The sequence below is a fragment of the Rhyacophila brunnea genome, unplaced genomic scaffold, assembly GCF_057557595.1.
Source record: "Rhyacophila brunnea isolate RB1 unplaced genomic scaffold, BYU_Rbru_1.0 scaffold_1, whole genome shotgun sequence".
Classification (NCBI taxonomy): Eukaryota; Metazoa; Arthropoda; class Insecta; order Trichoptera; family Rhyacophilidae; genus Rhyacophila; species Rhyacophila brunnea.
Genome location: NW_028232751.1, coordinates 38,898,729 through 38,925,013, shown reverse-complemented (window position 1 = coordinate 38,925,013; position 26,285 = coordinate 38,898,729). Strand labels below are relative to the sequence as shown.

General features: G+C 30.7%; 1 long non-coding RNA gene across 1 annotated transcript; it reads left to right on the top strand.

Moving 5' to 3' along the window:
* The first annotated feature begins 3,478 nt into the window (after window positions 1–3,478).
* Window positions 3,479–24,847, top strand: LOC147079754 (uncharacterized). Its single transcript, XR_015070535.1, has 10 exons — window positions 3,479–3,551; window positions 9,300–10,056; window positions 11,630–11,781; window positions 13,289–13,402; window positions 14,746–14,855; window positions 15,506–15,635; window positions 22,346–22,479; window positions 23,717–23,871; window positions 23,970–24,092; window positions 24,184–24,847. It is a non-coding gene; the product is annotated as an uncharacterized LOC147079754 (long non-coding RNA).
* The last annotated feature ends 1,438 nt before the right edge of the window (window positions 24,848–26,285 follow it).

Genomic DNA, 26,285 nt, shown 5'->3' with positions numbered 1-26,285 from the left:
TCTACGGATAGTTAAATGTGTTTAAACCCTTGTTGTAGAGTACGATATTATTTTTATTGTCAGATAAATAAACTGTTATTGTTTTAAAATGATTATTCCGTCTGGAATATAACGACAGCAAAATATATAGATTACGTAATTATACATAAGCATTACATATATATCATAAATTACAATTATGGGGTTGAGACATGGACCCTTAAAGTAAATACTGTAAACCAACAAAATACATTTGAAATATGGGTCCGGAGAGGAATGTTTCTAGTGACCAACATCGACATAATTATGAAGAACAAAACCATGTACAGGATTACTAACCAACAAGTGCCATAAATTTTAATATTTCAAGCTCGTATTCCATCATAACTAATACACGATATCTATTGCAATAAAAAAAATCTTAGAAGACAACGTTGAACTTAAGAAAGCAGAAAACGTCGTGGATAAAAGTAGGTTTCAGATTTTTCTGAAATATAAGCTGTTTTGGGTCCCCTAATGCCTCGTTTTCAGGTGGCGATTTTTGTCGTTCAACTGTATGTTGGATGTCAAATGAAAAATCAAAAATAATATTCCCACGTACCCAGGTTGAACCGATAGTCGTAATCAAGACGGCGTCAAATAAATTTGTTAGTTAGTGCGTCTTGCTAATATCTGATATTTTAAGTGATGAACCAAAGCAAATATTACTGAAAAGGCGTACAAAGTCGTTTATAAACTAAAACCGTGTAAAAAAATGTGTGCACAAGTTGACCGATTAAAAGTAGCATAGACAATATATTTTGTTCAATTCAATTTGCTAGTTGATCAAATATATTATAATCTGATTTTCATTTGTCATGCAACTGGCATTCAACACTCTACTCTATTGAACGACAGTTGCACTTATCTATGTTGGAATAATAACACACCGTATGGTGTATTTTAGTAGTTTTTCCCATTTCTTCTGTTTCGCAGCACTCTTGATGTATTCAGACTCTTCCATGGAGCCGTAAAACAGTCAATTGAACATGATTCATTCATAATCCGATTTAAACCCGTTTATCGAGATCTAAAGATTCAAGAACTGTCAATTAAGACTGCCCGTATCATAATTTCTCTACAGTATTATTATAGATAGTATTTTTTCGTTTTTCAAAAATTCAACAAAAGTGCGGTTTTGGTATAAAGGAAAAATACTTAGGTTTTTGGAAAAAAAAATCTAAAGGACTGAGAAGAAAACAGCCACCTAAGAATACGACTCTAAAATTTCGGTTAAAAAAGGCGTTGATATACAATAATTATTGTTAGTAGTTGTTTAGAACAACCTATGGCGCCCTAAGTTCGCACGCTTTGTTAGTACCATTATACCAGTAAATTAAGAATATTTATAATTATTATTATTGTATATTATAATATATCGTATGATAAAAAATACAACATAATCACATGGCTTTATTGTTATCACTAAAATCAAGAAATCAAAATGTATTTCCTAATGACTTGATTTTCTCTTTGTTTGACCATCATGGCTAAAATTTAATATTTTGTTAGGAACTGTGAAAAAAAATAATAGCTTTCATTATAATCTTGTTTGGATAATATGAAAGTTTATACGATATATAAATTTAATGATAGGAGAGTATAAAACTTTTTCGGGGATGTTACTCAAATAATGCTTAAATTTCGATTCTTTAAAGTTTTCGTAAATTCCCAAAAACGTGGATTTATTTGTATTGAGATTTATGTGTTTTAGTAATTTTAATATTTTTACCATCCCTAGCGAGCGATAATTTTGTCCCAATTTCCTTTGCGCAAATCGGATGCTCAATGCCCGGTCCAGGGACGAGAGAGAGAATGCTACCATCACGTCAGTCAGATTTACACATTTTCCGGTGTCGCAGTTCAAAAAGATTTTTTCTTACTCATATTTAATTTTACTAGAAATTTCATTATTATATGAATAAATAAATATGTAGGTATATATTAATTTGAAATAATATGATTTTTTCATGGCATACATTATATATCAGTATAATTATTATTCTTCATCTTTTTTGCCATTGAACCGCGGCGACATCATAAACATGATAACCATGTGACACCCGCGCATTTTCCAGCATGATATCCTCATATCCGAACCGTCCTGAATTAAACACCAAACGTCTAAAGACCGTCGTTTGCGAGCATACTAAGATTCATGTCTACTCAGCAATACTGAGAATATTTTATTGAAACTTTTAAAAAAGTACCTACCAGTAGAGTGCGGTCTATAGATGCTTTGGATACGGCGCATACCTATATTTCCAAAGATATCATACATTTAAATAGGTTCTTCTCGTATTTCTGTGTGATTTTATAAATAATACAACTTATTGTGATGAGGATTCCTCTTTTCAGTAGTCATCGCATGCCACTGGTACGCCTCTTTGCGTAATTATCTTGCATAAAAATATATCAAATGATATTAGGTTGTATTAATAATGTACTAATAAATAAATAAATGGATAATCTGTGATGATGATAGTATTATTATTACATCATTGTCACTCTACAACCGGAGTGCAAAGTTATGAAGCGTATACTCTACCTACATACTTTACATTACTAAACTTCAATATGATAATTTTTGAAGAATAAATCTAAAAATAATCTAAATATGAATGTAAAGGTAACCTCTTTTTCTAGTATTAATATTTTTCTTATCATTTGTCCCATTAATGAGGATGGTGGCCAGTGGTATTCTACGTTTTTTGAGTGATCTATTCAGATCTTGAGGAATTCTGCGCTGATAAGGTTGTTTCAAATATCTTTAAACATCTATATTCAATTTAACCACTATTTTTATATAGTCGTTATAATTAACATACCAACCCAACTTAATATATATATATATATAGGTTATGTACTTATCTAGATGTTTTTCCTATTTCATCATAATACACCTAACTCCAGAGCACAGACCAAGCATCGAGTCGCGCTATTTCCCTTTGGACATGTCCCCGAAATAAGTATATAGATAGGTCTTGTATGACGCTACAAGCTAACGGTCCGTTTTACGTGGGCGAAGTCGCGCGAAGCGTTGAGCGGCACGCGCAACTCAAACGTATAACTGTGTATGAAAATGTTCGTAAACAGTCTTTTTTTGTTTGTTGGTTTATACGGTTATACGTTTGAGTTGCGCGCGCCGCTCAACCCTCCGCCGACGTTGCTCACGTAAGACGAGCCGTAAGAAAAAAGCAACCATGACGACGGAATTCGTGAGGTGGGAGTGAATCACAAAAGCGCAGAGTGTATTTTCTGAGACTCGTGAGGTATCTATTAGTCGTTTAGTTTTTGAATGATAGTGATATTGTGTCTTTTGAATGTATTTTATTATTAAATAGTTTTATACGTGCATCGCCAATCGATGATTCGTTAATATATTACCGATGTGATGAAAGCAAAATCAAGGCTTCGAGGGTGGGGAATTATAAAATGGTCGCGTATTGCGAGAGAAGATGCTGTACGAATTGTAGTGAGATCGCAGGCATCTGCTGTGAAAATACCATGGGTTAGGAAAGCCAATTTCTCAGGTAATTACTCAACATTTTACCAATATCTCGTGAATATTTGTGATGACTTGAATTATTATAATTTTGCGTTTAGTGGGCGTTACGATAAATCTCGAATTTTCTTGTTGTTTTTGTGACATCTACCAATACAAATTTCACATATTTTTCCAACAGCATATTTTTATTTATTACGCACTACTTTGGATTTTCACAATATGTTTTACCAACCGTGGAGTGATAATATTTAAAAATAATAAATATATACAGTAATTAATATACAAATAATTTCAATGCGCAAATTATAGACACAATAAGAAAATGTCTTAAAAAATGTGAATATATAATATTGTAAGATATATATATATATTTTAATATTAGCAACATATTATCTAATTATTTTTTGAAAAATACAATTTCATTATTTTATTTTACGTAAGTAAGTACCTAGATACTTTTTTTCCGAAATGTGTGAGTTAAGTGTGTTTATGAAGTGCCTACATTACAGGCATTAAATCAATCGTCTCCCGATAAAATGTCGTAACTTGTATAATGAAAAAGCAATAACTCACTCGCTCGTGGTCAATATTTTGCGTATTTTTATGGTTTGTTTTGAGAATTTCGCTACGACAATAGAGACATCTTGATTCTTAGCACGTACGAAAAAAAAAACTTTTTCTGGCGCGCGTTGTTCGAAATATTTCTTATTTTATTTTTGTTTTCATGTCACCCGACTGCACCATACTCGTATGTAAAAAACTGAAAAAAATTCTAATAAAAAGTTTGCCTCTTATTTATACCTGTATGTTTATAATTTTATTGCAATTGTCATCTAACTAAATACTCGATGTGCATCACATTAATATTAGATATACATTAGTGTAGCGTTCATAACTATAAAAAATCTGAATCAGTAGCTACTGTAAAAAAATACCACATCTAACGAAAGCATGTCATTCTGAAAGCGCAATTTTCAATCGTATTTATAATAAATGCATAATAATTGAACTTCTACTCTACATATTGCGCAATTCGTATCAATGAATATTATTTGAAATAAATTCATGAAAAATTTATGTCAAATATTATTTAATTATTTTTTACACACGTTTGTATAACTATGTATTTCCATCTATAATTAATATTACATATTTAAACTAAATATTCAATAGAATTGTCAAACTGATTAAATTTCTTTTAATGTGTATGGGGTTGATTTCAATATTAATTATGATATAAGTATGACGTTTTTGTCTTTTATGCGGAAATTCGTGATTTTACGTTAGTTTCTTTAGTCACTGTATAGTATTTTTAAGGTATATATGACCATTTGTATTAGTCTTTTATTACAAAAGAATACCTTTGTACCCTTTATTGCAATATATATACTGCATTTTACTTGAAAACTCTGGATTCACGGTGATTTATTTCGTTGGATTTCTTTATACATCTCAAATCGGTCGCAAGCTGTTGCAATTAAAGGTTTTGTATCCTGTTTCATACACATTCCATCTGGTGTATCGCAGGGGTCTTACCTTGGTACCCTATTATTAATCTTATATATTAATGATATGAGCACCTGTTTTCTTAACTCACAATTTTCCAGCCATTCAATAACATTGTCTAGAAGTATCAACCATATCAACACATATTACAAACTAGGAGTCGCACCATTGAAACATAGCTCAAAAATACGTGAGCTGGGTGTCATAATGGATAATAAAATGAATTTTAACGCCCATATCAACGAAACTATCAATAAAGCATTACAATTACTAGGCTTCATTCCTCGAATTTCTAAACCATTCAGATCATTCGATGTGCTAAAGGTACTTTATTTCTCATATGTTCGATCCATAGTTGAGTTCGCTTCTATCGTGTTGGAATCCACAGTACGCTACATGCATAAACCGTCTCGAAGGAGTACTAACCGATTTCTTAAGCACGTCAATTTGAAAACCTACTGTTATGATTCATATAATGACAGAAACGATGAAGCTAATTCTATTTCGACCACTGCATCATTTATGTTATCATCTTTGGAAAGTCGATGTTATCTTTCTGATCAGTATTTTCTTTACAAAATTATCAATGGTTTTCTTGACTCGCCAAACCTACTCGAAAGGGTGGGTTTCTACCGTCCATCAAGATTTACGCGAAACCAAGCTTTGTGCCATGTTAGTCGTAGTGATTCTATTATGCACAAAACTCCCTTATTCGGGGCTCTTTAAATTCCAATATGTCTTTCTCCACCATTGATCCTTTCAATAATACATCTGTTTCGTTTAAACGCGCTATCTCCAAAATTTTGTATAATGGATATTAACCAAATTTAAAATGTATATATATATTATATTATATTATATTATATTATATTATATTATATTATATTATATTATATTATATTATATTATATTATATTATATTATATTATATTATATTATATTATATTATATTATATTATATTATATTATATTATATTATATTATATTATATTATATTATATTATATTATATTATATTATATTATATTATATTATATTATATTATATTATATTATATTATATTATATTATATTATATTATATTATATTATATTATATTATATTATATTATATTATATTATATTATATTATATTATATTATATTATATTATATTATATTATATTATATTATATTATATTATATTATATTATATTATATTATATTATATTATATTATATTATATTATATTATATTATATTATATTATATTATATTATATTATATTATATTATATTATATTATATTATATTATATTATATTATATTATATTATATTATATTATATTATATTATATTATATTATATTATATTATATTATATTATATTATATTATATTATATTATATTATATTATATTATATTATATTATATTATATTATATTATATTATATTATATTATATTATATTATATTATATTATATTATATTATATTATATTATATTATATTATATTATATTATATTATATTATATTATATTATATTATATTATAATATATTTTTTTTTCTCTAATTATTTTTCATATGTAATTTCATTATATTTATGTTCTTCTTACTTTCTCACTTTTTATTCTTGTTAGGCTTAACTATATTATAATTTATACATAGAAACTCTGTTGGTTGCAATATAATTTCACTATTCTTTTTTAAACATATTTTTGTATTCAAAATGTAACTGTTTGTTTCTTTAATAAATAAATAAAATATATATATATATATTATATAGAAACAAAATAAAATTAAGCGTATGCCGTATACCTATACTTTATCATAATTTATTTGTATCATATATGAAATAATCCCTGGCATTGTCTTTAAATTTTTCTTCTTATAGATACTTTTGAAGCGTTTTGGAAGTTATGCATTATGAAAATAAATATTCTGTGAGATTACGTATTGTGTTAACTAAAAATTCTGGTTGTTTATTGTTGCATTTTCACTTATTATTGATTTGATTAAATTATATCATTTGTAGTTTTTAACTGAGTGTTTGCTAGTAAAAAGTGAATGGCATTAAGTATTACCTATTATGATGTATTTATTATTTTATGACTATTTTTCAGTACGTATACTTAATGCAAAAGCGTTTAACATTTTTTTATCAGCAAGTAAATAAACTATAAGCCTCTGTAAACATGAAATTAAATTTTATGCAAGTACGTACCCATTTCAATAATACTTTGTTTACTGACGATAACTCATATATTATTTTGTATTACAATTCGGTAGTAAATTCATAATAAATCGTCAAAATACGTGGTGTTATAATTTAAATCTATGATTTTTTTTAATCATTAATTATTTTTACCTTAGGTTACTGCAATTCAGCAATATTCAGCATAAGAAAGAGATCAATTATTACGCGATAATTGATCTGATATTATATTGCATATTGTTGTTGATTGTTAATTTTTTCGACATCGAAATGAGTCGGTAATAAATTGTTTTTGAAGAACCTTATTGATCGCACGTAAAATTATTATCCACGACGGATAACTGATTGGGGAGACAAATAATGTGTATTTTCTATATTTCTGTTTTCATTTTACCAATTAAATAACTTGGATCTAGGTAGGTACCATACATATATTAATTGAAAACATTTTAAATATATGATTAGCAAATCATGTATTGAAGAAAAATAGCACTATTTATTGAACATACAAAACAGTTCGTAATACATCAAAAACATTGTGACTCATGCTACGATACCCCGGGGCAGGCCCTAGCCTCATCGAGTCGTCGTCTCCAGGCCTCCTAATATCCGATATTCAGATCGCTCACGTATCCTGGACTATTACAGCCAACCGCGCCAATTTGGCTTTCCCATAAATCTCCCTTGGGGCCATCAGAAACATAGATATTAGATATACTTACATATTATATAATATACATTTGCGACCATCTTTTGTAATATTGAAATATTATATACACTGGCATCAAGATCTCTCCCAATTTAATTCCTACTTGTACTAGCTAATTGTTTTTCTTTAATTTAAGGGGGGACATGCTCGTCGTAGGTCAAAATTGAGTTTTTTTTGTATTTTCAAACCATGATCCTGGACATTCCTTAAACGTTGTAGATAATCTATTTATATAATTTTGAAGCCTTATTATCTTTTATATTTATTTTAAATATTTGATGACTGCATAAAATATTTTTATTACATAAAATAGTATTCTTTTAAACCTTTCGCTCTAATGTTTTAGAATATAGTCATATTTCGGTACATGAATGTGCAGTGGTGTTAAGATTTTTTTACATTTATTAATTATTAAACGCATTTATAAAACTATTAATATAATTAATGACGAGATAATTTTAGTAAAATATTTACGATAAAAAATTATATTGATAATCTCTGTGATCCCAAATTTTACAAGAATTAGGCATTTCATTATTCAAAAAATTGGCAAGATTAACACATTTGAAGATAATTCTAAAGATACTTATTATAAGCTATGTTTTTGACCAAGCAAGTGTGATAAATATTTTACGAATAATGATTGCTTTATAATAATTATTGACCTAAGAATAAGGTAGTGTTTTTTTGAAATACGCCATTTCTTTTGTCATCCCCTAGTGGTTAAGCTACAACATACGGCCGTAGCCATAAATTGACAAATTATAATTGAAGTAGGGAGTAAAATGATGTTAACGCGCGTGTTTGAACATGTACCTAACCGAATTTATTTTTATTTTTTTTTAAACGGCACATGTTCAAACACGCGCGTTAATATAAAGAAAAAAATATAAAGGATAATAAGGCTTCAAAATTATATAAATAGATTATCTACAACGTTTAAGGAATGTCCAGGATCATGGTTTGAAAATACAAAAAAAACTCAATTTTGACCTACGACGAGCATGTCCCCCCTTAATAATTTATTCATTTAAATTCACCGTCAATGTTAACAGATTTTTAAATTCAACCCAGTTTTATATTGTTGCAAAATTATTGTGCGGCAAATCTGCTTCTGATTATCGTTAGTTCAAGATTCGATCCAAACATTTGTATTTGTTTTTTTCTAATATGCATTTTTCTGATCCGTTAGAAAGAATTGTGTACATTATAATTTTGATTAATTTTGATTTGATGTATTTAAATTATTATTGAATTTTATTGCTGGCGATATGTTATTATTATTAATTCGGCGTTATAAAACATTGATATAATAATAATTATAATTTTAAACTTTTATAGACTAATTTGCTTTAATTATTTTCTTTTCAGATTAAGTGAAATACCCAATCCACAATCCTTTCTTGTATACCTTACTTAAATAACAACCAAGTTTTCTATATACCCGCTTATAACATTTTCAAAACTATTTTGTAATTAAAATTACTAACAATTTATTAAACATTGTTGGAATTACAATACAATATCTTTCTATCCTCGCGGTCGCTAATTTCCACAGAATAATTTCCCTCTGACCTCGGTAACTATAAATTGTCAATTTGTATCGTTGGGTGAAGTTAATCTAAAGAATTCATGTACCAATTTAACAAAGAAAGCAAAAATCCTTTATTTGAATAGTGATTCCTTAAAAAAATAAAGTGAATCGGGAGCAAACTATGCCAGTTATGTACGACATAGGAGACGAAGAAAGCCCTTCTCCATCGGACCAGGAAGAGCTAATGCACGCTGATGAAAGCGAAGCTAGCAGTGATGTTGAAGATGCTCCTCCAACCTGCTCCGCCAAGGATTCTCCTGACCGCCAACCAGGCACAGAAACACCTCAATTGGAGTCTTCAGGAATATCAGACATTTGTATCACCGGGATAATTCTGATTCTCTCTTCTTCCGGACTGATGGTTCTGTTTCCTCTCTACGTGGAGCAGCTTAGCCCTGCTTCTGGACCGCTGGTAGTGCTGATCTTTCCGTCTTCGTGCTGCGTCTTTACTCTTCTGCTCCTCGCTACTGTATTGGGGAAGATTGGTTGCCTTGGAAATACTTCAATCACGCGATGTCCACTACCATTCAAGCGGTGAGTATTTTTCAGTTTACTTTTGCTTATAATATGCCCACGACTTACAAGTGGCAACGAGTCCACCTATGAAATCGTGGGTCTCGTGTTCGAATCAGGGAAGAGCATAAATATAATATGAGGTTAACGTTCATTCTCGTGAAAAAAATATTAATGAATCTTTTCTTGAGGCAGCCAAGATTCGCGTGTAGAGTCAATGAATAAAAAAGTTTGTATCCAACAGGAAAATTATTGGCATTTTTGTAGATAGATTCTAATAACGTCTAATATTATTTAAAGTATAGAAGTCGATTTACTCAATTGGATCACAGGTGCACTTGTATTCGTCGAATCTCATCACCTCAATTATACTAATTATATTTGTACCTGTTGGTCAGACTACCATTTTTTTCAAAAAGACAACTCAGGAAAACATCATTTAAGATTGTCCATACCCATTAATAGACTCCAAGTGTGAATTGGGTATAATAGATATGATAATTAAGGTAAAAAACCTTTTACTCATTTTAGGTAAAGTGGACCACGTTTTCTGGCTCTCAGGTGCAGATATTCACTCTTTCCGGGGGTCTCTGCACAAACCGCCGGTATTAATGTTTTAAAATTTTGAAATGTCAATTTTCAAGAAAACTCTTTTATAATAAAACACCAATGTAATACAAAAAAATTATAAGCCTCTCACGTAAGATAATTTAATTGGTTATCCAATACGTTCAACATGACTGCCGTTTTTTTCCAAATTTTTATTTAGTTCAGAATCTAGAGTGCGGAAGAATGCGGGATAAACTTAAATACGTGTCAAATATACGTCATACGTCGAATACTGACAAGTGCTCTCGGTTTAAGTGTTTACGCTCATTTAATATTGGTGAATTACACACACCATTGCACGTACATAATACGTGGTTCATTTTCGTATGACACTCATACATTCAAACCCCTGCGTCAAAATATAGTGTATTGAATATATCCTATCGGAATTCCATTTATTATTCTGTTCTGTGGTACCTAGATATTTAGCAAATATAGTTACATGATTAAAACTATTTTAGATTCATGCAAAGTTAAGTAATTTAGTCCTATCAAACATTTATAATATACTGTTTCGCCACCGAACATTTTAAAGCAGTCTATTTCGTTTTCTTTCTAGTTAGAATTCATACTTTCAGGCAAAAACATCGAAGGAAACCTTCTTTAGTCCGAATTCTTTATTTGCGAGTTTTTATTATTGTTAAGAAGTTTCACACTTATCATTTATTAATAATCATTAATTAAAAAGTTATAATTACTTTATTAAATCAGAAACTACATGCCGCTAGATGGTCTTCTTACGAGTGATAAGGATTTTTGAAGGCGCCACGTTGTATTCATATTATATTATTACTGAGAAACGGACTTTAATATGAAGAATGAAGAAGAGTTACATGGAATTTTAAATTTCCTCTCATACATATTCGCGTACCTACCATATTATGTTTTGTACAAATTTATCAGAAAGAAGGTGACAAAAACTTCTCGTTGGTGGAACTACATAATATATAGAGAACTAATTGGGTACTTAACTGTGTTACTTTAGGTTATGCAAATCTGCATTGAGCTACGGAGCCGGGGTGTTGCTGGTCGCTCACGCCCAACTTTCTGGAAGAGTTCCGTGCCACCTTCAAGATCCTCTGAAAGCTGTGGTCATCTTATTTTCCCTTCTCTACTATTTCTTCTTCTGCAAAAAGAGTGAGTTTTTATACCACATAACCCCTAATCCTTACCTTATTCTTATTCTAATCTTCTACATAATATGTCAGTCAGCATCATACAATTATTATAAACTTTATTAACACACTCCATTGTTGAAATATAGGGCAAGTATAAAGTCGCAACACTTCCCTTTGTCCATCTTCACGTCTCGCACCTCCCACCGTGTGAGATGAGCGTAGATCGCTTTTGTAGCACCGGTGCACGGGGACGGATGGTCGGCCAAGGCGATGGAAGACTTGATGTTTTGCCAGAAGGGTACGGAGTGTCTTACTCTCTGGCGGCATCCGTAATACATGCCCCAACCACGTGAAGCATCAACTCGTGATTACTTCCAAGGGCTGCCGTACCCACTCACGAAGTCTAGTGCTTGTAACGCGGTCACACCAATGTAACACTAAGATTCGCCGGAGACATATATTCTCAAAGTTCAAAAGTCGAAACCTTTGAAGTTTTGAAGTTTGGAACAGTGCTTCTTACTATGGTATGCGTAGGTACCCGAGATAGCAGGCGATTAAACTTCTCTTTCATAAATGTTTGAATTATTTGTTACACAAATATAACTTTTATAATGCTTTCTTACGAAAAAGTTAAGATTGTGTTATGTACGTCATATAGTTATGAAATATGCCTCATATCCCTAATTAATAATATAGATAATTAAAAATGGGGTAAGAATTGTAAAATATAGTGGTAAGACTCATACTGTATGAACTTAATAAATAAGGTACGATTTTTTTATCATGTAGGTCTGGGCCAAAATCACATCGCCAATGATGATAATAATCTTTTTTTATATATTTATGTAACCTCGATTTTTGCATATAAATTCAAATTAATTTTAATTATAAAGTGTATCATACTTTTTAAAATATATATAATCAAAAAAAATATTGGTGAAGAACAGGCGAACAAGTCAAACGGAGTGTGTTATGGTCGTAATAATAGATTATAATAATTGAAGACGTCCCCGGAAAAGGGGTCTATTTGCAAAAACAAAATTGTTCAGGAGAGGAAAAAAACGTTTTATTCGATCATGCGGACTTTTGGAGTATATCTGTGATAATAATTATGTTCATGAAAACACTCATTATCATTGAGAAATTTTTTTTTTTATTTTGAATAAAATAATCATATCTCTAGACCCCTTTTCTACGGTAAGCATTTTAGTGTTGATAATATCTCAAAAATTGTGGCAGTTAAAATAATAAAACTTTCCAATATCATGAGCAATGCTATATAGACCCGTTTTAGTCAATAAAATCACCTTTTGACATGATGTATTATAATATAGACCCCTTTTCCGGGGACGCCTTCAATTATTATGGTCAAATATTAATTATTAATTGAATGTGTGATATTTGGACCTATTATTTTTCACTTTCTGTCACCTTCCCAGTATTGTTGGAGGTGATTAATCGATAATAATTATTCTTACCCTTGATTCTATCCTGGCATTGTTTATATCTAATTAATATGTTTTCAGTGTTGGGTCTTCGAAAATTGTTTGCGGCATCAGTTATGGCGGTGGGGCTATTCATTGCGGCTGACTATGGATTGTGTGACAAATTCAAGTGTCGTGGTGCCCAGAGTCGAATTGGTGAGTACCCAAATTTCAATAAACAGTAAAAAAAAAAAAAAAAAACTTCACTACGTCCCTATCCTACAAAAGGAATCGTACTAAACTGCTCTCAGGTCACTTTATTATTCAATATCGGCTATACCCTAAATTCAAAATCTTAAAATTAATAAAATACATTGTTTCACACCACACACAAATTAGGTAGATTACCTATCTTATAAAATATATCTGTTAGTATTCACCACAATATATACCAATTATTTCTGGCGCTACAGTCCATTCCGGCTTGTAGCCGACTTCACAACTGCATAATATCACACAGGGATCTTTGTCCTGAGCTCTCGTTATTTCCAACCCTCAGCCCCTCGGTATTATTCTTAAATTAGTATTTCTCCTTCGAGGGCGGCACTTGGAAAGTATCTACTTAAAAATAGAAGTGATTTCAAATGTAAAATTTAACACTAAAATATTCTCACATTATTTCAATTCAAATGTACTTGGTTTTATTAGTATTCACCCTTTGGTTTTCCATTATAAAATCCATTAGATAATCGATTACGTCATACGTTCAGCGACGATTGCTTTAGGAATAGGGTTTGTCAAAACATTTTCAAAATGTAATTAAAATGTGTTTTCAAAGAAATGCTACTAGCTACTACTTAACTCAATTTTCCTACTGAACCCTCTTAGGGAAAGGGTCAGTATTTATCTGATTTCCTTTAAGCGACAACAATAATAAATATCTACTTAGACATGAGCTAAAAGGGTTTACTTTTTAGGTTGATAAGATTCACTGGTTTATCTTTGTTACGAATGTCACCATTAAAAAAATAAAGATTGGTTCTTCCTTTAAAAAAAATTGACATGTACATAATTTGTACGAAAACATTTGTACGAAGGAATATTAGCCGAAACTATCAGACGTATTTACAGATAATCATTTAAATTGTATATAGTTTAATATTCATTATCCAGGTATGTACTGAAGCAGCAATTTGTACGAATTAAAAAAATAAAACACAATATTTATTTAAAAAAAATAATGGGGATTAGTTACATACATTAACTCAAAATACATGCTTGATAATATGTAGTTGCGGTTAGTACACACCTTTCGATCATTCTCAATAGTTATAATGTAAGTAATATAAACATGAATAATTTTGGGGCATGTATTAATGAATCGGTTTGATGGTGTCGGACATTGTTCCTTCGCACAAGTGCTTTCGTACAAATTAGGTAAACGACAGGTACGTATACCTAAATTATAATATTTATTACACACACAACTGGTTTCATCCTAATGGATATCTTCAAATGATACATGATATTATAATTATAATGCCAACTTTAATTTTCAGAAGGAAGTTGGGAGGCCAGAGCCGGCTGGACGATTGTGTATCTAATCGGACTGGGGCTGTTCACCCTTCATTTTACAATCACTGAGGAGCACATTATTCAAAGGCCACCTGTAAGTACCCACATTTTTAATAATTAAACAATACTGAATACATATGAAAATACTTAGTCACACTGGTGTATTAGAAACAATATTATTCTTGAAGTCATAAATTGCATTTTTTGAATAGAGATCATTTAATGAATACATTTTTTTTCTTTATATAAGTTGTTATACTTACTTGTTATAAGGATAATATCTTATAACCATTCAACGCCCACTATGGCCGAGCGGCTTAATCATCGACTTATAATATCGTAAGTCGCAGGTTCGAATCCCGGGTATGACAAATACACATATTGTTTTGTGTTAGGAGTCAGAAAATGGACCTAAAAGATTGAGCAAGTGGCTAACATCCATTTCTCGTAAAAATAAAAACCTCCACTCTGCGGAGGCCTATATGATCCTATTACGATCGGACATGGTCAAAAGAAGAAGAATAATAATTGACAAAAATACGCATTGACAAACACTTAAAAATCGCTCATGTTTTATCAGTCGGTAATATGGACTTAATCAAAAATTAATACATATAAATGGAATACATCTCATTCCACTTTTCTCACCTCCTTATCTATTCTTAAACTGTCTCTTGTAGAGACCTTTCTGTAGTATTTATCTGGTGCTTTATCAACGCTAATCCAACTAATTTCTCTTCACAGGGTGCACTGTATCTCTCATTGTCAGGATCTCTTCTTGCAACAGTATCACGCATGGTGGCACTGGATGAATCATGCGACAGGGTTTATACTCAAGACGACTCCTCCCAGATACTTTCACAACGAAGTAATGGTTCGTACCTTATCGTATAAGCAAAACTTATTTTTCATCGACATCTAACAGCTAGCGACTATCTTTCAATCGGAAAGTAATCCGGTTGGCTAAACATTTATGGAGATAGCCGTGTCACCATATTGATCGGCGATATTAAATAACTGACCGCAATTCCGAATCCCTTAACATCCATTTCCCGTAGTGTCCATTTATTGCAAACTCACTATATAGCTGACTGCAATTATAATTTCCGCAATATCTGTTTTTCCATATAGTCAGCTATATCCAATTTTCGCAATATTGATATAAAATAGCTGATTTAATTATAATAGTTATTTCCTAACTATTATTTTCAAGATATTATTTAGATTGTAAATACGTCGATAAATAGTGGATCGCAATTGATTAAAAACGTCACTTGATTATAAGTTCCCGGTCTGTTAGTATCTCAGTCTCTGTATCGCTCCGCACAGCATCTCACTCTACCGAGACTCGAACCTCAGAACAGTAACAAAACTGTCTTGTACCGACTGTTTACGCTGCAAATAAAACTCGCTTCTCCGTCCATCGGAGCAACCACCAAATCACGACTTTTCATCTCACCTCAAACATTATAAAATGATTGGCCCTGATCAGGAAATTCAGTAGAAGATATACTTACTGCAAATTTTTTAATAACATTTGTTAGATGACGGCAAGGTGAAAGAAGACAACTCTTACACAAGACATAATGCTATAAATTTTAACAGTAACAATATCTATAGTAACTTCTCTTGCGCATTCCACAATTGTAATTTATAATTAAATAGAGAAATAATAATTAGAATTATATATCTGTAGTAAGATGGGAAAACACGATATGTCCATTTTTCTAAATTGTTGAGGAGAGCAATTTTAAACTTTAAAAAATATTCAAACAATGAACAAAATCACATATTGACACAGCAGCTTATTTCTCGACCTATAAGACCTAGGTCGTAGACATACCATAATTTAACATGTTGGATATCTCATTGAGACAAGTCTGAAGGTATACGAATACATAACTCAATTTGCCAAAAAAAACGGATATCATGTTATGCCATCTTACTGCAGATATATAGTAGGTATATAATAATTAGAAATATAATATGCGGAAATTTCTTCCAATCATAATCTCTGCCTCCACTCTTATCACAAACATAAAAACATCACATGAACTCACACAGAAACTAATAGGAAACGGAGCACTGTGAGCATAATCTACACAGATTCAAACTGAGGGACGATAACTGCTGTGCATGTGACGGCAACATTTCTCAAACAGTATATCATGTTATCAACGAAGATATTATAAAATAATCTCGCGAAATATCACACAACAAAATAATATAGGAACACTACATAAAATATCTAATTCTAGCCATTAAAAATGTTAAGAAATAAATGGAGGAACATAATTAACCTAAAACTGTAATCTAGCAGATTTTTAATATCTTAACTTCACAAATGCAACTACGTTAATAAATCTATGTCATTATCTTTAAGCATTGATATACTACTAGATGAGCAGTTCCCATACAAGTGTCATTTTAAAAATGTACCACAAACGAATATCGTCTTATAATATTTCCTTGTAGGTATAATGCGTTAAGGCCATTGGACCCGTTTTTTCCTGTCTTCTCAGAATCGTGGAAATGGCAAGGACGTTTAACACGAATTGACACATAATAAACACTTTATTTATTTAAAATCTAATAAATAATATTCAAATAACACTTTTTGTGTCATTAAAATTTTCTGATTCGCTTTACTTTTTAAAATAAATGACAAATAGTCGGTCCTGTTTTCGAAATTGGCCAAAACGACTGTCACGCCACAGTGAATTTTTGAACTTAATAATAGTTTTGCAGGTATATATTGTATGAAAGAAATGGGTAAAACAATACATTTCATTGATTAACTTACGTACTTTTTTTAATTTCAGAAAAATAAAGATTTTAAAGCCATTTTAGTTTGAGTATACATCAGCCAATTTTGAATGATTTTTTCTCACAAAATAATATATACTGCACAATAAAAATATTTTTTTATTATAATATAACATTTCCGTAATACTATAAATAATAATTAACAATGAAAAAATAAATAAAACCCTATAAATTCGGTACAATTAGTGACGCTATATTACCAAAACACGTCGTACGTTTTCATGTATTTATCCTATTTTCAGACAATTTAGATATATAATTATTTTGCAAAATTAACAAAAAGAGACCATTTGATCGATTAATTCATATAGTTTTTCTAATTTCTCATTTCTAACCTTAGTAGGCTTGTGAATTTCAACGGGTGAGGACGTCTTTTTTTTCCAAAATTTTATCCGTCGCGAACAGTATTTTAACTCATAGAAAAATGACCTTTACTCGCATTGCAGTAACAATCAAATTGGCAAGACCACATAACGTAGACCAGGTGTTATAATTTGTGTTGACAATTAATCAAACATCATAAAATACCAGTGAATGTCAAACTGAGAAAAATGTAGTTATATTATATTATTTATTATCTTGTAATACAAATGGTTGCAGCATGTGAGATATTGTAAGATAATTGAATCTTATAACCACGATGGCTACAAAGAAGTCCTAAAGGTATTCGTTCGGTGCAACATTTATAAAAAAAAATATTTTGGACTTGAGCAGTTTAGATAAAATATAGGTGGACTTTAATTATTTTGATAAATACCTACTTGGTTGGGCTTAATACAGTTTTTATGTACCTGGGTTGCCATGTTTTGTTATTTTCAAAGGGACGTATCCAGGAGTATGTTTATTGGCATTATCAATAGAAACAAAATAATACTATTTTTCAAGGTCTATTTATTATCGATCTTAAGTGGTTTATGTCACAAATAGTAAATTTGTAGAAAATTTAAAGTAAAATACGTTTTCGAATGCTGTCATAGTAATGGCCACTGAAACATGTGTCATAATTTTCCTAATCGTCAAAATAATAATAAAATAAGTGTTTTGGGGCAGAAAATCACGTATATGTTTTATGATGTATGTATTTTTCAGATGGTTTGTGGTAAAATCTTTTTTTTTCATACTGCCACAATTCAACTATTCATAATTAATTGTTTGTTAAATTTTTCATTGTGCACTTTGACTTAATAGGTAGGTGATAAAGTTTTTACCTTACTTTATTGTATTAATTTATTGTTAAGTGAGAATTAGCTGCTTTCGTTGTCAGTGTGTATTTGATGAGTGCGCATAGTGCCTGACGATGTCGAAAGGCGAAACCAGGATCGCATAAAACGACTCAAATGAAATAGTACAAAACTTAAATCCATTAGAATTTAATATATTTAATGCCGAGTTGAATTGAATGGAATCACCTTAGGCATTTATTAGTAATTATTTAACACAAGTAAAAAATATATTGAGGTAAGAACCTAGTTCATTGAATAATAAAAACAATATTACTCTTTACATCACAACTGACAAGATTTATATGAATTGTATATTGCCTGAACTCATTGATCCTAGACTAACACGGTCGATGGATATAAGAAACCCTCAATATCATAATTATATTAGATGCTATCAATAGAAAAGAAAAAAAAATAAAAAATAATAATTTATAATAGTTATTCTAATACATTACATACCGTTAAGCCTGTACACTAATTAAAGAACCAATTATTAATTTTCTATACACACTAATGTTCCGAAATCCTCCGCGGCGACCAAAACGTACTGCCGTCAAATACACGTTATTATAATAATGGTTTCTTAAATCTTGATTGTTGCGTAATAAATTTAAAAAAAATTGTAAAAAGTTGTAAATATTCATTGAATTGCTTTCTTTTATGAGTCATGTTTTTATAATTCAATAAAAACGCAATAATAACAGAAATCTTTTATGCATCTTGTGAATGTTTTAAACTTATAATTTGTAATGTGAGCTCATGAAAAAATGAATAACTTTTGTATTCATACACACCGATATATATAAATAATATACCAATTTGAAACACCTCAGAAACATACATAAGTATTAGATTTTTTTTTGAAAAATATTTGAATTTGAACCCACAATATGATAGGTTCAAGAAAAGGTGTCACTTCACAAATTCAGCATATCAATAATATGAGGTTCTTATTTGGAGGTCTACTATTTTTATTCTTATAATTTATTCTACCTACCACAAAAATGTTTATAAAATTTGTTAGGAAAAAAAATATTATTAATTCAACACTTTTAAAACCTCTGATTTCGTATCTACTCCCAGATACGCTGTTTGTTTTTTTATGCGCGCTCGCGTATTGCTATTTTGTTGTGGCTCTTACGTCAAATTTGATTCTTACGAATGAACCCATAGGCCTTAAGACCGTTAACATGGATTCCCGAATTTCACCCGTATTGCCCTGGCTGTAAAACTAAATTTGCGTTCTTGGAATAGTGAACCTAAGGATGCTGCAACGCAAAACAGACAGAGCAAGTCGTCATGCGCTGACTATTAGTTAGAGCAGGGGGGGGGGCAAACTTTTTGGATAGAGGGCCAAATTCAAGAATTCAAAATGAGCGGCGGGCCGCAAGTAAAATACCATTTTTAGATATACCTACACTATTTATTATCACGAAAAATAAACATTACAAAAAAAAAAATAATGAGAAGAATGAAACTGTTGTACATTTTTGAACATTTTTTTAAATTCAGGTGTTAATTTTGTAGTTGATATTCTCAAAACTGCTTGTAAATGGGCATCGGAGATATTTGATTGTAAAGAATTTTTATTGAGGTTCATGATCGAAAATGTTTGTTCACATAAATATAGGTTGATCCAAAAATAACGAACATTTTTCTTGCATAATATTTAAGTTGGTCGAATTTGTCTGAATTAAGGGCGTTGCAAAATTTGGAGATTTCTTCACGACGATGCAATTCTCTTAAAACAGTGTCACACTGCAGATCAATAATCTCAAGTTGTAGCTCTGTCGGCACACTATCAATATCTATTGAAATCGATGTTCAACGTAGAAAATATTGGTTACATAGTGTGAGACGAGACGCAAGGAAGACGTACTGAGATAATACATTTACAAAACAACAAATTCTTAAAATTTTAATCTATTGTCAATATTTTTTAAAAAATTATAAAAAAGTTATTCGTAATCAGAAGTACAATTAGTGATGGCGGGCCGCATAAAAATACCCGGCGGGCCGCAGTTTGCCCTCCCCTGAGTTAGAGTAAGATGCAAGCTAGACCGGGCTTACTCAGTAAGTTTTAACAAAGGCCGACTCGCTGAAAATCGGGCGTCATTTTAAGAAGCATATGATTCATCCAGTAGTATATCAATGTCTTTAAGTAATAACAGAACCACCTGTCATGGAAGAGCAAGGACAAAAATCGTTCGATACCAATAGTATCTAGTATTGATACTTATTATATTGTTCTACGATCTCAAATCCTTACTTCATGTGAATGACTATGAGCCTTCCTCACAATACGCAATAAATTGAAGATCAAAATATGACCCTATTGTGTACTATCTTCACAATACGTGGAATCAAATAAATACATTTCAGTGGTGTTTGGGTATAACCTGTTAACTGGAAAATGTTGAATTTACAGGACAGCAATTTTAAGCTTTGAATTGCCCACATAAATCTCGGTTTATTTTTTGTCTAACATTGAGAAAACATTTAAAAATAAATAACAGCTCAAGAAGAATATGACAATAATTAGAGTGTCAATTTTATTCCACGAATTAGGACAATAATGTTACTTATCAGTAATCAAACTACGATGAGGTCTTTGGTCATGTTTTGACCAAACTAACCGCTGTCATTGTTCACATATCATCATATTATTACCATTTGAGTATTTCAAATGAAATAGAGATATCGGGTTATTAACAAATATAAGATAATACTATAGTGACCCAATTTTTAATCTTAACATGAAATTACCAAAAAAAACAGATATCATGTTATGCTCAAACAACACCGATTTATATTATATAAGAACTTTGACATGATGAATATGCATATATTATGCTAAGGGTAATTTATATGATATTAGGGCGCTTCCAAATTTACCCAAGACTCAATAAATTCCAAAATAGCGGAGAAAATTAAAATATTTGATAGTCGTTTGATTTGATTGCAGGGCTCGAAATGGAAAATTTTACGAACCGGAGCGCTCGATGTGTTTTTTATAAAAAAAAATGTGTTAAATTCTTTGTTATATGGCTTATCAACCTCATATAGTCAAGTTAATTTTTTCACAAGACAAAGCGATAATTTTGGGAATTTTATGAACGGCGCTCCGGTCCATTTCGAGCCCTGTTTGATTGATTTTCAGTTTAGACGTGGGCAAAAATTCAATAATTTCTATAATTGCCGTCTGATTTTTTTGACATGTATATGTATCTTATGGTGCTGAATACTAATTCCTAGTTAAACTTGGTATTTTGTAATTGTAATTAAAATACCAATATGGCAACCAAAACATCACATTCTTTATATTTCTCTTATTCGATAGAATATAAACATCTTAAAAACTTTATTACATTAAAAGATTTACAATTAAAAATCACAAAAAAACATTGGAATATAGTCATATTATTATCGCGCTAATATTTATACAAAAGTGCATTTTAGCTATGCCACTGGACTATACCTTAGAATTGCTAATATGTACAGTTTTATCAGATCTGATTGACCCTTTTTTCTTCAGATCAATGCTGTCTGATCGGAAGTCAAGAAAAGAATGGGAAAAAGTCAAGTCTTCTAATAACTCTGTGGATTCAAGTTGGAACGTGGCTCTTGGTTATGACGTCCGGAATTTTTTACATTGTCGCATCGGCTGGTGTTAGTACCTACCCATTTCTTTACAAATTAATTAATAAATTTCACATCGTTAGATACAAGTTTAAAAAACAACACACTACATTGGGTTTAAAACAGTAACCCCTTTATCATGACTTTTAATATAGTGATCAGAATAATAATATAATGTTTGTATATTGTATAGTTTATAAATTCCTCGGAATTCTATTCATATTCATATTTACGTAAACACGTGAGCTTATGCGTAATTTGGAACTGGTATATGTGAAAGTGATTATAAATTTATAGTATCGATCTCACAAAGTACAAGTAACGTGTAACACATACATTTATTTAAATATGATTATGTATAAGACCATTGCCGACTCAAGTAGAAAGCCGATACATTCACAACGACTGGTCCTACTTTTTCCGCCCCTCCCGTTGTTGTCGATGGATGACCTGTCGTCATTATATAGTGCTCATACTGACGCGTCTGTTGTGTTCATACAGGGAATGGTTTGATTTGGATAGATGAGTTACATAATAAATAATACACTAGCATTAACACACCTTCTACAAATGTAATGCATAGATCAATGCTACATATTTTTTGGAAATCGATATAACGACCGGTTTTTGTGTGAAGGACTAGTCTGACTTTGAAAGCTGATGAATAACAGGAATGTATGTTATTTATTAATAACACTGACAGTTATATTTGATGGGAGAATTGCCATCCCTGCTGTAGAGTGTAGAAATATAAATAGATGAGTGTGGAGTTAGGACCAAATTAAAGCACCGGTTTTAAAGGTAACCCGTGGAAGGTCTAACTAAATCATATTTTAATATTCTCTTCCTGCACGCGCCCGTATTTTGTAAACGTAATATATCTGCCAATTCATAGAGCTGAAAGAATTTTGTCAAATGTAAGATAAAAATAAATTACCTTCTTGGATATGGACCCGTGCTGTAAAGCCATTAGTTAAAAATGCACTAACACTGTGCCAAGCTGTTTTCTAACAAAGTATTAGTAATACAAAACACATGTATGAAATTTGAAATAAGGTAACTAACTATCCGTTAATTTGAATTAACAAATACTGCGCGTTTTTTTTGTTTATTTTGTGACGTCTATATATAAAGTTCAAAGAGTTGTATGACAGATATTGTGATAAATATAAAAAATGTAATTCAGAATAGGTTCTATTAAACTTGACCTTTATAATTATAAATAAAACCAACTATATAAAACCAGACATTTACGTACAACTTTCAGGATATGAGTCCTGAAAAACCTTTATGGAATATGACTATTGAAGGGATAGCATGTCACATGCCAAATTGGTCACCACCAGGATCTGTTCAACACCTCATCAGCTCTCAGCCAGTGCTATCTTATGGTGTCACTGATGACCCCACACATATGACTGGGTAAAAACTTCATTACTATATCTACTGAGATTTTTGATTTCAATTAAATATTTATTTTACACAATATTTTAATTTACGGTTGTTCTTTGTATATGTAGATTGAAAGATGATCATAATGAAGCGTTAAGAGAGTCACAATCGATTGAAGAAATTTATACAAAGTCTCAAATGAATAAACGTCACTTGCTGGATCACAAGACATACTTTAACAAGGAAAACAGGTAATAAAATAATTAATTAATTGAAATTGTTTATTTGACTAGTTCAACACGGATTATTTTTATTATTACATATATAACTACTTCTTTACAGATTTCGTGATTCAAACTTCTATACAAATAGTGGACACAAAAAACATTTTTCCACTGAATGGCACACATCAAAAGAAAATAACGGACAAGAAAAATTGAATCACCTCAAACACAAACCAAGTACAACCACTAAAAGTAGGAAGAATATTACTAACGAAAAAAAGAACTCATCCTCAAAGTCAATAAATCACAACAAAAATAGTTTCAAACCAGCAGTACAAGACACTGAATTGTTAAACAACCATTCTCATAATGAGCATCACCAGAAAAAAACTACAATTGAAAATGTTAATCCCATTTCAGATAAAGAAAATTCTACATTTTTTATTGCTGTACATAAAGTTCTAAATATAACTCACCCAAGAAAAAAACGGATGATCATCCATACAAATCCAATAGGCTATAAAATTATTCATCCGACTGATTCTATTCTGCACGGTCATGTGATTACCAATAAAATTAAACCAAACCTTGTAGGACATGTTATTTTGAATAAAACTAGTGTCAGTATTAACGGATTTGAAATATTTCCCAAAAAAGAAATCCCTCCCATCAATCGTATTATACGGATAAATGAAAAAATTCAACAGCACCATAATGAGATTCCAGTCGATAAAGATGTTAAACATTCCCCTAAAACTCAAGTTGCAAAGCAACCATTGAGCAAGAAAAATACTGAAAAAACAAGAATTAATCGTCACCATCACAGAAAGTTTAAAAACAAACTACCTGATTTTAATATTAAAAGGGTGAAAAGAGAAGACAACGCTGATATATTCAACGCGTCTGCAGATATTGACTACTTCTTTAAAAATTTAAAGATGTCTGAGAAAAATCATGTAAATCCTATTGACAATGAGAACATTGATATGGGAGACGATAGAAATCCTGACATAGTCCGCTATGAGGTTTCAGACGATAATATTGTCCGAATAACTGACAAGCGGCAGTTGGAGCAAAACAAATTTATGAACCGAGTTGATGGAAATGTAATATACACAATAACAAAAATGGATTCCGGTGGTTGCAATTACATTTCGTTTTATGGTTGGGCGGCATTTGTCGCCTATACCAGTTTTTCTATCAGTTCCATTCGATTTCTGATAATATGTCAGTCATCAGTTTTCACAATTGCCATGATGACTTTGGCATTACCATTTACTGGTGTTTGGTGGGCTGTCGTTTCACAGAATCCCGGTAGGTGGACATTACATAACACATTATCTCTATAAAATAAAATACAACTACATAATAATTAATTTCACTCTTTATTTACTGTAATCTATAAATAGGGTGGCTAGACATTTGATATTTATGGGGCACTTGATAAATGCGGTCGGAATACTTAAATGTCCCGCATGTATGTAAATATTTGGTAACAATCTTTATTGATAACATGCAAATGAGAATATTATTTTTAAATTTAATGGATATAATAAGTGTTGCAAACTTATAAAGTAGGTATATTGTTTTAACCGTAATAATTGTCAATTTCGCACACAATTTTTTAAATCACCTATTATATAAATACAAACAGATTATTAAAAACATATGTCTCCAGGATCCTCAGTTTTACTCCATATTGTAACTATTAATTAATCGGAAAAAACGCTTTTCTTATAGACAGCGACGTTAATTATTATTATAATGTTAAAAATAGTGTTTCCCACTGAAAGTGTCCGGTATTCAGATTCCCCAAATTTGGTCACCCTATCTATAAAACTATAGCTTTAAGATTTTACATATTGAATTGTCATATGTATGTGTATAATAAACTTCAGACTGGCTATCAACTATGAGAGGTCATTTTATGGTTAAAGCTCAATCGGTAATGATGAAACGTTAATACTTACATATTATAGGTATACTGGTTAATTCAAAGTAATGATCATGAATAAATATGTCATTATGTGCACCTCCTTAATTAATAATTTATTCGTAATAACGTATTAACTATGTAACCATGCAACCTAATTGGTTTGAGAGACAATTTTAATTCGTTTTGAAGTTTTAATTATTATACAATTTGTATTTCGCACTGTTCCTCTATGGGGAGAAGATTGATTTTCAATATCGATAAGGATATAAGCATTTTGTTTTATT